The following is a 12,500-nucleotide window of genomic DNA, read 5'->3' as shown; positions in this document are numbered from 1 at the left end:
CGATAGGGGTATGAGGCTCTGGGTGAGAATAGAGAAATATGTATTTCAGTGAACATTAATCCAAGTTATTAGGAAATCGACAAGAAACTTATGATGTTAACCTTGTGTTTCTCTGGATGCTGTGAGGAGCAATCAATGATCCTTGGGTTACAATAAAACTTGAACTAATTAAATTTCATCTACTATTCAATAACAAATAAAGTGTTACTTTTATTATATATTAGGTAAACTGGGGAACAGAATGGTGGTCAGGTAGCTAGGGAGATAATGGGGGGGGGGAGGTGGAGAAACTGTGGCATTAGGCTCTCCAGAGACTCTATGCCTTGAAGATAGTCTCTCTCTCTCTCTCTCTCTCTCTCTCTCTCTCTCTCTAAATCTCCGCGATCTACTCGAGAACCATTGGTGACTTCTTATCTCGGTAGCGTATAAGAAGAAACAGAAGCTAATCGGATTTTGTCTCCCGATATAGTTTTCTCTGAACGGATTATTTTCATCCTGTCTTATTCTTAGTTTGCTTATTTTAAGATTCGCCAAACAAATCCCAAATTTATCAAACTTACCCAACTATATCTCCTAGTACAATTTCTCTCTCTCTCTCTCTCTCTCTCTCTCTCTCTCTCTCTCACGTAAGAAAGTAATATAAATTTATAGAATTATTAATCATACCCTCAAAATTTCCCCATTAAAAGATCAGTTATTAGAATGGTTAATTATTCCATAAAACTTTTCCATTGAAACCATATTTATACAATTATCAATCATATCCTAAAAACTTCCCCATGAAAAAACATCAGCTTATAATTTTTTAATATCCAGTTTGGCTTCTGGCAAAATCTTGCCACCTCGAACGCGATTATCCTGTGAACGGGCGTGATTGGTCGCTGATGAGGTACAATACGCCTTTAGCAGTAGGGTGGGACATAACTTGATTACCTCTTGATAAACTTTCCAAAGCTTTTAATTCCCTAGTGGGTAGGATGGGCGTGGGGTAGTGCTGTTCTTGAACTTTTATTCTTTTTTTCTTTCTTCTTTATTTCTATCCGTCTTTCTTCTTTCTTCGTCGCTGTCTGATCTCTTTTTACCTTTTTACCTTGAGGTTTGTTACTCCTGTTACACCTCTTCCAAGAATAGACTCAAATTCCATATATCCTATTTTAACATTGGCTTTCCAAGAAAGGGAACTAATACTTGTCCGAGGAGACAAACGGGCGTAAACAAATATACGTAAAATTTCATGAGCGAATTGTTGGTACTTTGCTGTAAGTTCTGTTGAAATCCAGAATTTAAATAGTCAACGCTACACCTTTTAAGTTTGCTATGAGGAATTTCCAGAACCTTTTCACCTGACTGATTTAATGAGGGCAGAGAAACATGTTACCTTACAATTCTTAGTTATTCTCTCTCTCTCTCTCTCTCCTCTCTCTCTCTCTCTCTCTCAGAGGGAAGGTTCTGTAAGCTTCAGGAAACTTTCTAAAGCCATTTAGTAAAAGGAAATAATGTCACCAAACAGTGCAGTCTGATGATAGCTAACTTTGTCTCGTTGTCTTTGAATAATTATATTCTTGAGTTAGCCATTTTAGCATATTGTGGCAAGACGAAAGACATAAATGCCCACACGTAAATTTCTTTTTCAGACTCTACCAGTCTTGGCACCTTTAACAATAACTTAAAGATAAACCCAAAGATATGTTATGACAACTGTTTTAAATATAACTATCTCGGTAGATATCAACATAAATGGGATTTCACTTACGCGCACAAACATGTAAGTAGTGATAGCATAAAGGAATTCGGGAAATAGCCGTTTCTATACTCAAAGGCTCACACCTGAGAACTGTAGAAAATACGTAAATACGAGGATTCCTACAGTTAACACTTGGGACGCTCCTAAAAATTTGCCTTTCATGAAAGTAACATCTAAGCTTCTCCCCCCAAAATAAACATACAAACAAATATATACTGTAGCCAATATGTATAGCCAGTGCCTTAGAGACCCTAAAAGGTTCAAAGGTTGCTCATGAATGGCAGAGGCAAGGGACAGTGACATTGCCCTATCAAGCAGAACAATGCCCTACAGATTGACCATGTTACATATGATCAGCGCCTAAGCCCCCTTTCCACCCAATCTAGGATCTGGGAGGGAATAGGCAAATGGCTGCTGATGACTCAGCAGATAGACCTATAAACTCCCCCAAATTCTCCATCCAAAGAAGCTAACGAGTTTGAGCGGAACTCGAACTTCAGTCTGACAATCAACAGACAAGGACGCTACCACCAGGCTCGCACCTGATGCACATAACGACCAAATTTTATCACACATCAGAGAGCTCCTTAATGAATTCTATTCCCAATGGGTGAATATTGAAATATATAGGATAACTGGCCATGTTGGGGTTGTTAGTATTGAAAAAGTGAACGCTGCTGCAAAGTTATCTATACAGTAGATCTAAGAGGCTAGTATAATGGTAAATTGTTCGCCTATAGTATTCCCATGGTAGAGATCGATCCTCGCCAGGGACCGTGAGTATAAGCTGTTTAAGGGGGATGTTACTACTGTGGTTGAGCATCACAGTAAGGGGTTATGCTAGCCCGGCTGACGTTCCAATGATCATCTTTTCTGATGATACTGGAAACTGAAACTAGACACCTTTATCTTTAACATGACATTAAACAGACGATGTGGGATAATGAATCGAAGAAAATATAAATTGAAACAAACAAAACCAATCTTTTCTCCATAGAATCATAATGCCCAAAAGATTTTAGGATGGAAGCAATTTTATGAAAATTAAATATTTTTCATACAAAAAAAAAAGGTAAAAAAATTTCCCATGGCATTTTTCAATGTCCACACCTCACGAAGCTGTCCCCCAAGTGTAATAAGTGTGACAATATTTTAACTGTCCAGCACATTTTGTGAATGTGCTGTTTTAAAAAACCCGTAGAGATTTAGTTTTTGGTCAGAAATTTTATCTGACATTTTTCTGATTCTGAGTATTTATTTTCAATTTTTTTTTATTTTAATGATTTTAAGAAACACCGGTTTAATAAGTGAAATTTAGATGTTTATTCATCATAAAATTCAATTTCTAACTTGTTTACTTATCAATATGATTATATATACATATATGCATATGTATATATTTATATGTGTGTGATATATATATTATATATGTATATATATATATATATTGTGTATATATATATATATATATATAAGCCTGAATTTATTCCTTACAGCTCTGTAGGAGTCAAATATGTGTATAGCCCTTTCTCCTAACTGATGAATCTCATTTTGCTGATGGCAGAAACCTGTTCTTTATAACTCTCATCGTTCAAACATTGAAGTCAGGTCTGATCAGTACTCTTGATTTTGCTGAGCAACCACCAATGAAAGCCCTTTAAACATTTACGAGATATAGTATGGGTCTGGCAACTTCATCCCAAAGATAATTACTGAAAACTGGAAGCACAGAATATCCTCTCTCTCTCTCTCTCTCTCTCTCTCTCTCTCAGTCAGTCTGTCTGTGTGTCTGTCCGTCTCTGTCTCTCTCTTTTCCCTATTGTGTGTGTGTATATATATATATATATATATATTATGTATATATATAGATATATAATATATATATATATATATATATATTTGTATATATATTATATATATATATATTTTATATATACAGTATATATATATATATATATATGTATATATATGTATATATATATATATATATTTATATATATATACATATATGTGTGTATATATATATACATATATATCTATCTATATCTATCTATCTATATATATATATATATATATATATTATCAACAGTAAACTATTCCACTGCAGGACGGCCTCAGACATGTCCTTCCGCATGCGTAAGCACGTATATTCATTAACAATCTCTAGAGATTCATCCATATCCCTTATTTGCTGGATCTCTGCATTTTCATTAAACATTATCTTAGTTTTAATTATATTAATTTTCAGTCCTTCATCTCTGCTTTATCTATTCAGACTTTCTATCTTCTTTTGCAATTCCCCCCATGATTTTCCCATTAATATTAATTCATACAGTTTCCCTATCTAAGATTTAAAAAAAAACATATATTATCTATCTATCTAACTATCTATATATATATATATATATAGATAGTTAGATAGATAGATAATATATGTTTTTTTTTAAATCTAAGATTTAAAAAAAAAACATATATTAATCTATCTATCTAACTATCTATATATATATATATATATATATGTCCTAATTCATGTATATACAGTATGTGTGTTATACGTCAAGGTAAATGAACTCAATATTCATAGTATTCCACATGGGTCATATATATATATATATATATATATAATTGCCAAATACCATAAAATAGTAGACCTAGTAACAGTAAACATAATTCAGTACAAAATTATTTTTAAGATTTTAACTTTTACTTATACTTAAAGAACTGATATTATGCTAAGAGCTGATACGTAAAGTATTCAACATGATTATGGAACCGCAGTGCGGATGCTTTCGTGTGTAAATGTCCCCACTAATTCGAGGTCTGATAAATGGGATAATGTTGGTTAAGAGGCGAAGAGCTTTAAGATCTTCAATATTTGTTTGCATTTCGTGTATCTAAGAGTTTTAACCTCATTTATATGAAATAAATCTCGTATAACTAAATGGATCGATAATGTGTGTGTTGTAATTAATAAGCTAAGCTTAGACCGTTTGTTTATTTCTTGTTTTGTGTCCCTCCTTACGGATTTCCGCATGTCTTATATTTTATGCTGATATATTAATGAATAAGATGAATATTAGACGATTCGATCTGCTTAACAAATATTAAACTGTCAATCAACCCAAGTGCTTTTGCAGTGTTCGTTATCTTCTCTTGTCATGGTAAACATTTACCCAGATACATCCGAGATCGATTCCAGCATTTCATTTTCATTTTTGGAAGAAGAGCGGAAGAGACCAATGGCTGCTGTAATACAATAACCCGAGGGACACTTTTCTGCTCACGACTGTTTTAGCATTTCGCCTCCAGATGGGGTGTCTGAGCTGGGAACACATGTCTGCTTTGGGATCTTTTTAGCTATTATTTTTGAGATGCTTGTTGTTATTGCCAGAAGTTATTACGAGGAGAGAGAGAGAGAGAGAGAGAGAGAGAGAGAGAGAGAGCGCTTTGCTGTTTCACCAACAATGATACCAAAAGTTAGAGAACAAGAGGGTTAAAAAGCGGGTTTGGTGGAAACAAAATCTAACAGGACGAGGAGGATGAGGTCTGGAGGGGACGAAAACTTATTAGACGTATGCTGGTCTGGATGGGACGAAAACTTGAGGGACAAGATTTTTTCCTGGAAGGAAATTTCGAGCTAAATTTCGAGAATGCATTTACTCAACGCCCTCCATCCTTTATGGGAAGGGAGTTATTTGGTGGCCCCGTGACCTCCAGGTACCCGCCATCTTTCTCTCATGTACGTGCGAGCAGAGAAGGTAGCATTCTGATGTCACAAGCAGAGGCACTCGCCCATACACTCTGACATCGGAGAATTTTCTATTGTTTGTCTGGTTGAAGGAAGGAATAAAATGAAAGGAAAGGCTCACCGTGATGCTTGAAAGGGATAAAATCCAAGACCTTTGATCATAGATTATTCGATTACATACCTCATACTTCCATCGGAGGACAAATTGTTCAGTAGAAACTCGGTTGTTAGATTGCTTATGACTATCGGGTCCTCGAGGTCGTGAAATAGAAAACGACAGGTCACAGTTTGATGTTACAAAACCGACGGTAATGATAAACCCATATGATAACTGTAGGATTTCAGGAGTTACCCTCTCTCTCTCTCTCTCTCTCTCTCTCTCTCTCTCTCTCTCTCTCTCACATTATTCTTTAGTAATTTATTAACCGTCCAGAGTCACGGTGACCCACAAGGAATCCATATTTCTTTTACGTGTGTTTCAGACCAAACAAAAAAGATAGGAGACAGACAAAAGGTCTCCTTGTGGTGTTTAAAAAGAAAAACGCTCCAACAAAGGGGTCCTGAGGGTGAATGTCCTTCCTTGGGAAATGGCTCTCACGTACTTAGGAAGCTTCCATGATATATCTGTAGGCATGAGGCGATGATGCTTCGACTAAGTGAGGGCCATTCGGTGGTCTCGGTCTCCTCTTTGTCTCTCAAATTTTGGAACTTTTTTGTGCTAAGGCGGAGTTGAGATGGCACTGTTTAATAATGGTGTCTTAGGAAAATAGAATTCACTAGTAAGAATTTGCTATAAGAGTGCACAGTTGTTTGATTTTATAACAAGCAGTAATGCTCATAACGATGATAGTGTTGATACAAATTCAAACATTTAATAACGGGGAAATACCCATTTCTCCTTTTTTCTAATTTTCTTAATTCTCCTTCTCTTCCTACCTGTTTCACCTTCATCTTACCCCTCTTGCTCATCACCTTCTCTCTTATTTACCTTCTTTTTTTATATTTCTTCCCCCTCTGTATATTAGCCATATCCTCTTTCTCCTTGGTCACCGCTTATCCCTGTCCTCTTCATCCCTTCCGTTTCTCCTCTTGTGTGATTTCTGCTTCATTTTCTCATCACTCATTCCACCTCTTTCATTTTCTCGTTCCTTTATTCGTCCATTTACGTTCTCCCCTGATCTTTTTCCCATCCTCCTCCATGTCAGCTTTAAAAATGTCCGTTACTCGGGTGGCGGACCCTGTGTGGCTGGAGGTTTGGGGAGAGACATTTCGAATTTGCTGCCTTGAAGCCCAGCCGTTGAAAACAGCCTCTCTCTCTCTCTCTCTCTCTCTCTCTCTCTCTCTCTCTCTCTCCAGAGTTGCTCGTAAGAGGAGGAACCTGCCTTTGTCACGCCTGATGGCGAAAGTATAACTTAATCCAAGAATGACATGTATCTAAAAGTTTTTCATTATCTCTCTCTCTCTCTCTCTCTCTCTCTCTCTCTCTCTCTCTGTCGCACTATATCAAGGACTTAATTCGATTACAAGGGAATCTAGTTCAATTTGACTTGGCGTCTCCAAACAAGTTTTTTTTTAATTTTGTGGTTTTCCGTATTTTTTTTTTTTTATCTCTTGAGATGGAGAAGCATCTTTAGGCCTACGGGGATAATACAATTACGAGTGTGTCTCTGTTGCTATAGATGTGTTAGTTTTAATTACCTCCTCCTGCTGAGTTACGTGGAGTGTAATGATTTGACCTTTGTCTTTCTATATTTCTAGAACGTTAAAAAAATAGCAGATAAATTCCACAGTAGCCGATTAGACTTTTTATTTTCTTATTCCTGGTCTTGATATTGAACTCTAGCACTGTAGTTCAATTAGTACTTTATGCATAGTGCATAAGATTTTTCATAATTCTGAGAATCCTTCGTATTCAGGTCTTCTCAGATTACCATTCTGTAATTTAGTACTTGGTATGCATTTAATTCTAAGTCTTGTCCGTGGAATTCTGTCTCAAACCAGGCAGTTGAATAAGTGGAACTTCAGAAGTTCAAACTAGCAGCGAATGTTTTTATGTTGAACGTGCTGACACGAGTCTTTCTTCATGGTTTATATATAACATTATTAACATTGTTGCTGATCTTAAGATACTTTATATTTTTCTTTTATTTATTACTTCTCGTGTATGGTTTATTTCCTTATTTCTTTTCCTCTCTATTATATTTTTCCTGTTGTAGCCCTTGGGCTTGTAGCATTCTGCTTTTCCAATTAGGGTTGTAGCTTAGCTAGCACTAATAATAATGATCCTGGTATTGATTCAAGAAATTTTCTAAAAGACATTTGCTTCTATTTTCAATGTGTTTCTTTTAAGCTAACGAGTTATAATTGAATTTATTAACAAACGCATAATTCGAATGTTTCTTTTTTTCAGACTGGAAATCCAAGGATGGCGAGATAAGAAGAATCACATTTAATATAATAAGAAAAAGGTAAGTTATTTTTTTACTTTATATAACAGGTAGTGTTTTGGGAAGGTTAACTAAAATTCAAATTTACCATAACTACTGTATAGATTTATTTTGTGTTTCATTTCTTCGTGATATGGGTTTTAATTGCGGGTTTTATAATTTAAAAAGTGTTTTGCAGGATTAAAGAATAATAACTTCTGGCGCGGATATCAATGAGAAAGGGAAAAACTATTTTGAAAAAGTTGTACCAATATTCATGGGATTAGCGGAAATTGTCCCATATAAATACATTATTTATTTATTTATTTATTTTTTTTATTTTTTTTTTTTAATCGAATCAAATTTCGATTACAGATCTGCCAAAAACTTCATCAGTTTATAAATTCTGAATGGGGATACCTTAATGGGTAAAAGGGTTTGTGTATTGCCATGATTAGCAGAGATGTACTTGTCAGAGCTACCCATACTAGGTTGCGGTTTTCTGTGAGCAATCAGACGAAAACCTCCTACCATCACCAGTCTGCTGTTGGCTAGCATGGTGGTGACAACTGTCCAAGCCCCAGACATGAATGAGGACATGTATGAGGCCTTTGTCCTGCAGTAAACTAGAAGCGGCGCTATTTGTTGGTGTTATAGATGTGTGTAATATATATATATATATATATATATATATATATATATATATATATATGTATATAAATACAGTATATATATATATATATATATATATATATATATATAGTTAGTATATATAGTGTGTGTATGTGTGTATATATATATATATATATATATATATATATATATATATATGTGTGTGTGTGTGTGTTGTACACAAATTATATATATGTGTATAAATGTATGTATTTATGTACATTATACACACTATATATAATATATATAATATATATACATATGTATATATAATGTATTTATATACACATACATACATACATACATACATCGTTACTTTCACCTGGGTGAACGTAAGTGCAGAAAACGTTCGAAACATTAACAGCTTCATACACCTATACAGATAGCTCCCTCTGGCACCATTCGGCTCCTTATCCCTCTTTATCGTCTTGACTCATTCAACAAATCTACAAAATACTCCCGCGATCCTTAACCCCATTCACTTCAGGGTGCATTTCTTTATTTGCCTACTGTCTTCCATTGTTTATATATTCTTGTTAATGCTAGAGTCACACTTACATCCCGGATTGTCTTGGGCATTGCTGGACCTGATCTGGGCCCATCTGGAGAGAAATCCGTAGCGACGCCTTGACAATTCTTGGCAGTCCGGAAAAGTCCATGATGGTCCGTATGTCTCCCCGGATGATTTTGCCAAGGTAGAAGCCTAGTCCTGGACGATCCGGGCTGGTCTTTGATAGTTCTGGATAATCCTTAGTATTACTGGCTTCGGTTTGACTGTAGTGTTAGTTTTGTCTCCTTATTTACAGTCATGATCCGCTTTTGTTCACTCTTTTTCATCCTGGTTACCGAATCTATTATTAGATCGGTAATGATGATTCAATCTTTCCTTTTTGTCTCATACTGACGTGGATCATTGAAAATCATTCCCTCAGTCTAGGTAATGCAATGCTGTGAACCCTCAGAGTGAATAAGTTATGGAATAGTCTTCGTCATTTTTCATAATTTGACACCAAGCAGATTTTGATCTCGCCGGCAGCTTGTAACTGAAATTAATCTGACGTTGAATTTGGATAGGTTGTCAATTAAGACTAATTCCGTGTGAAATGGTATCATAATAGATCTAACTGGCTGGAATTGTAATGACTTTATCATGAACTTGATCAACTCTCTCTCTCTCTCTCTCTCTCTCTCTCTCTCTCTCTCTCTCTCTCTCTCTCTCTCTCTCTCTCTCTGATCCTTTGATCTACATTATACGTGAATGCTCTCTCTCTGGATATTTTACAGATAGCAAATTCAGATTTTCATTTTTAGTTTTGACGTTCCGGGATTTAGAGGCCAATGGAGGGAGCGATCAAACTACAATTAGGCATTTACTAAAATTGTGACTGCTTTCCCTTACATGATAATTTGTTTAAACTAATTAATATGGAAATATGATTTATTCTGCACCCTTTGAAGAATGAAAGGATTTACTCTCGAGCGCAGTTTAACATAGAAGTTTCACAGGCTTGCAATATCCCAATATCCAATGATATTGGTGGTAAGGATTAACTGTATAATCAATAACATTAATATTTCTACCAAAGACCACTTGAAGTAATGTATTCTCTTTATTTAACGTTAAATAAACGTTTAGGTATCTATTTCAATCATTAGTGCTATATGAAAAAAATATTTACATTAGATGTTAGTTCCTTCTTAAAGTTTCTGCTTTAAATGCTTCAATATTATCTAAATATGAAACATTTTCATTTGAAATGTGTTTCAACAGTAAAGGACCTCAATTAATCACAGGTTTTTAATATACAGTATATACGGCTCTTGTGCCAATTTATGTTAACTAAACAATTTATATTTTGGTATTTCAAAATTGTAAGCAATTATTTAAAGATAGAACTAATATCTAATGCAAATACAAAATCATGATTTATGTAGCTCTGATGGCGGGACTAAATTAACCGAAATGTTGGTTTTATATGAAATAAAAGAGAAGATGTGATTCCATGTCTTATTAATGTCCCATTCCTTTAAAGTTTTCCTTGCAAGAAGCAAAACTCAAACCAGTGTTAATTTATAGCCGATCCATGGTCATCCTGCTTATCCAACTAGGGTTGTAGCTTAGCTAGTAATAATAATAATAATAATAATAATACTGTGGGTATAGATTTGATGGGGAAAATGAGATACGGTATCCTTAGGTGTTGAACCGTAGACGTAACTTGGGGCCTTTGAAGCGTCATTTCCAGCTCTAGCTACATCCACTTTTTAGCCTTCTGCCCTACTTCTTTGAATTTTTAAACTTTTTAGAACAGCTGCTCGAGTTTCCTTCTACAGCAGCTGCTGATATTTTTCTCTAGAGCAGCTGCTGGGTCTTCATTTGTCTGTTCATTTAGTGGCTGGAAAAGATAAATTCTGATTTTGTTTGACTGACACGCAGTTGCACCCTTGAGCTTAAGCTCTGTTTTGTGTGTGCTTGCCTGCTCAGGAAAGTGGAGGCTATATAGCCTTTTTCAAGAAAATATCATAAACTCGCTTTAGATGATGATGATGATAAGGTATTGCTATTTTCAGACATTTTGAATAGGTTGTTAGATTTTTTTATTAATGAAACAAGTTGACTAAACGTATGTCTTCCTAAATTCATTCAAGTGGTTCGAATCGCTTTTAGAGCTTTTGCATGTTGTTTTTATAGAAAAATGAGCCGTTTCGTTGTTTATTTTATTTGTTTACTTATTCATAAATACTTTTCAAAAACTACTTATGCATATGCATAAACACTTCATATATGATTTTGTAAAGAGATGATGAGAGTTTCTGTTCCAACTTAGTCTCCGAGTCATCAATTGAGAATTTTATAGAAACCTATTGAATAAGAAGGCAGTATTTTCTGATATATGGTTGCATTTCAGGTAACACATTCAATGTGGTCTCAATCGTGAAACGATACCTAGAAAAGGCTAGATAAGCTAAATTTACCCTGAATTAGATGTGGGCACTTTTCAAAGTTGTGCTAAATTTTTTTTTCTCGGTTACGATACATTATAGTTAAGGTTAGTTGAGGTATATATATATATATATATATATATATGTATGTATATAGAAGTAGGAGATGATGAATGGTGAAATATTAAATTGAAAGCTTAGAATAGAGACGACTGGTGAAATCTAACCGAGGCCCTTTTGCGTTAATAGGCGTAGGAGATGATTATATATATATATATATATATATATATATATATATATATATATATATATGTGTGTGTGTAAGAGGGTTAGGTTCGGTAATTTAACATCAAGTAACGTAACGTAAAGTATTTTAGGTTAGATCAGATGAGTTTGATAGACACTCGGATGCTTCAAGATACTCCTGTGTAAGGTAAGTTGAAAGTATGCAAATTCAGCCTATTGTAAGGTAACTAGTTAAACTATCGTTCACCAAAGTTCGCTTAACGAACTCTATGACGCATTTCCACCAAGTAACGTTGCTCTGTATTTCCTGCCAAATTCCTGGTCTAATAATATTGCTCAACGGAAATTCTGATGAAAATAAAGGAAATCGGACATTGCTTGCAAACTTGGTTCCAATGAAAAGAGTAAGACATACTTTTGTTGATATAGTAGAAATGAGGATGGACCCAGAAGGAAGAAATACTCCTCCAGTGTTGGAGTAATAGAGGTTTTGCGAGTCATGAAAAAAGCATTGCATTGGAGGAATTCCTAAGTTTGGCAGAAAGAAAAAAATCAAGAAAAATAGTGATGATGGAAAAGGGAGGGTTAATCACCCGTTGGATTGGACAGTTAGATTGCGCAAATTATTTCTGAAAATAATACCCTCACTAACTCAAGAACGAAAATTTTATCCATGCAAACAAAACCTTTAGACATGAAAATAGACTATTTTATGACAACG

The 12,500-nt window shown here is 34.9% G+C and overlaps 1 protein-coding gene across 2 annotated transcripts in view; it reads left to right on the top strand.

Annotated features, from left to right (window-relative positions):
* Positions 1-12,500, top strand: part of LOC137657765 (uncharacterized) — a 611,991-nt gene that overhangs the window by 372,341 nt on the left and 227,150 nt on the right. For both annotated transcript variants that reach the window (XM_068392256.1, XM_068392257.1), the window contains exon 3: positions 7,903-7,960. The gene's annotated coding sequence lies outside the window, so the exon portion shown is untranslated. The remainder of the gene's footprint in view (positions 1-7,902; positions 7,961-12,500) is intronic.

The sequence above is a fragment of the Palaemon carinicauda genome, chromosome 18 (genome assembly GCF_036898095.1).
Source record: "Palaemon carinicauda isolate YSFRI2023 chromosome 18, ASM3689809v2, whole genome shotgun sequence".
Lineage (NCBI taxonomy): Eukaryota > Metazoa > Arthropoda > Malacostraca > Decapoda > Palaemonidae > Palaemon > Palaemon carinicauda.
Note: the sequence above shows the minus strand (reverse complement) of the source record. Positions and strands in the feature narration are given on the sequence as shown.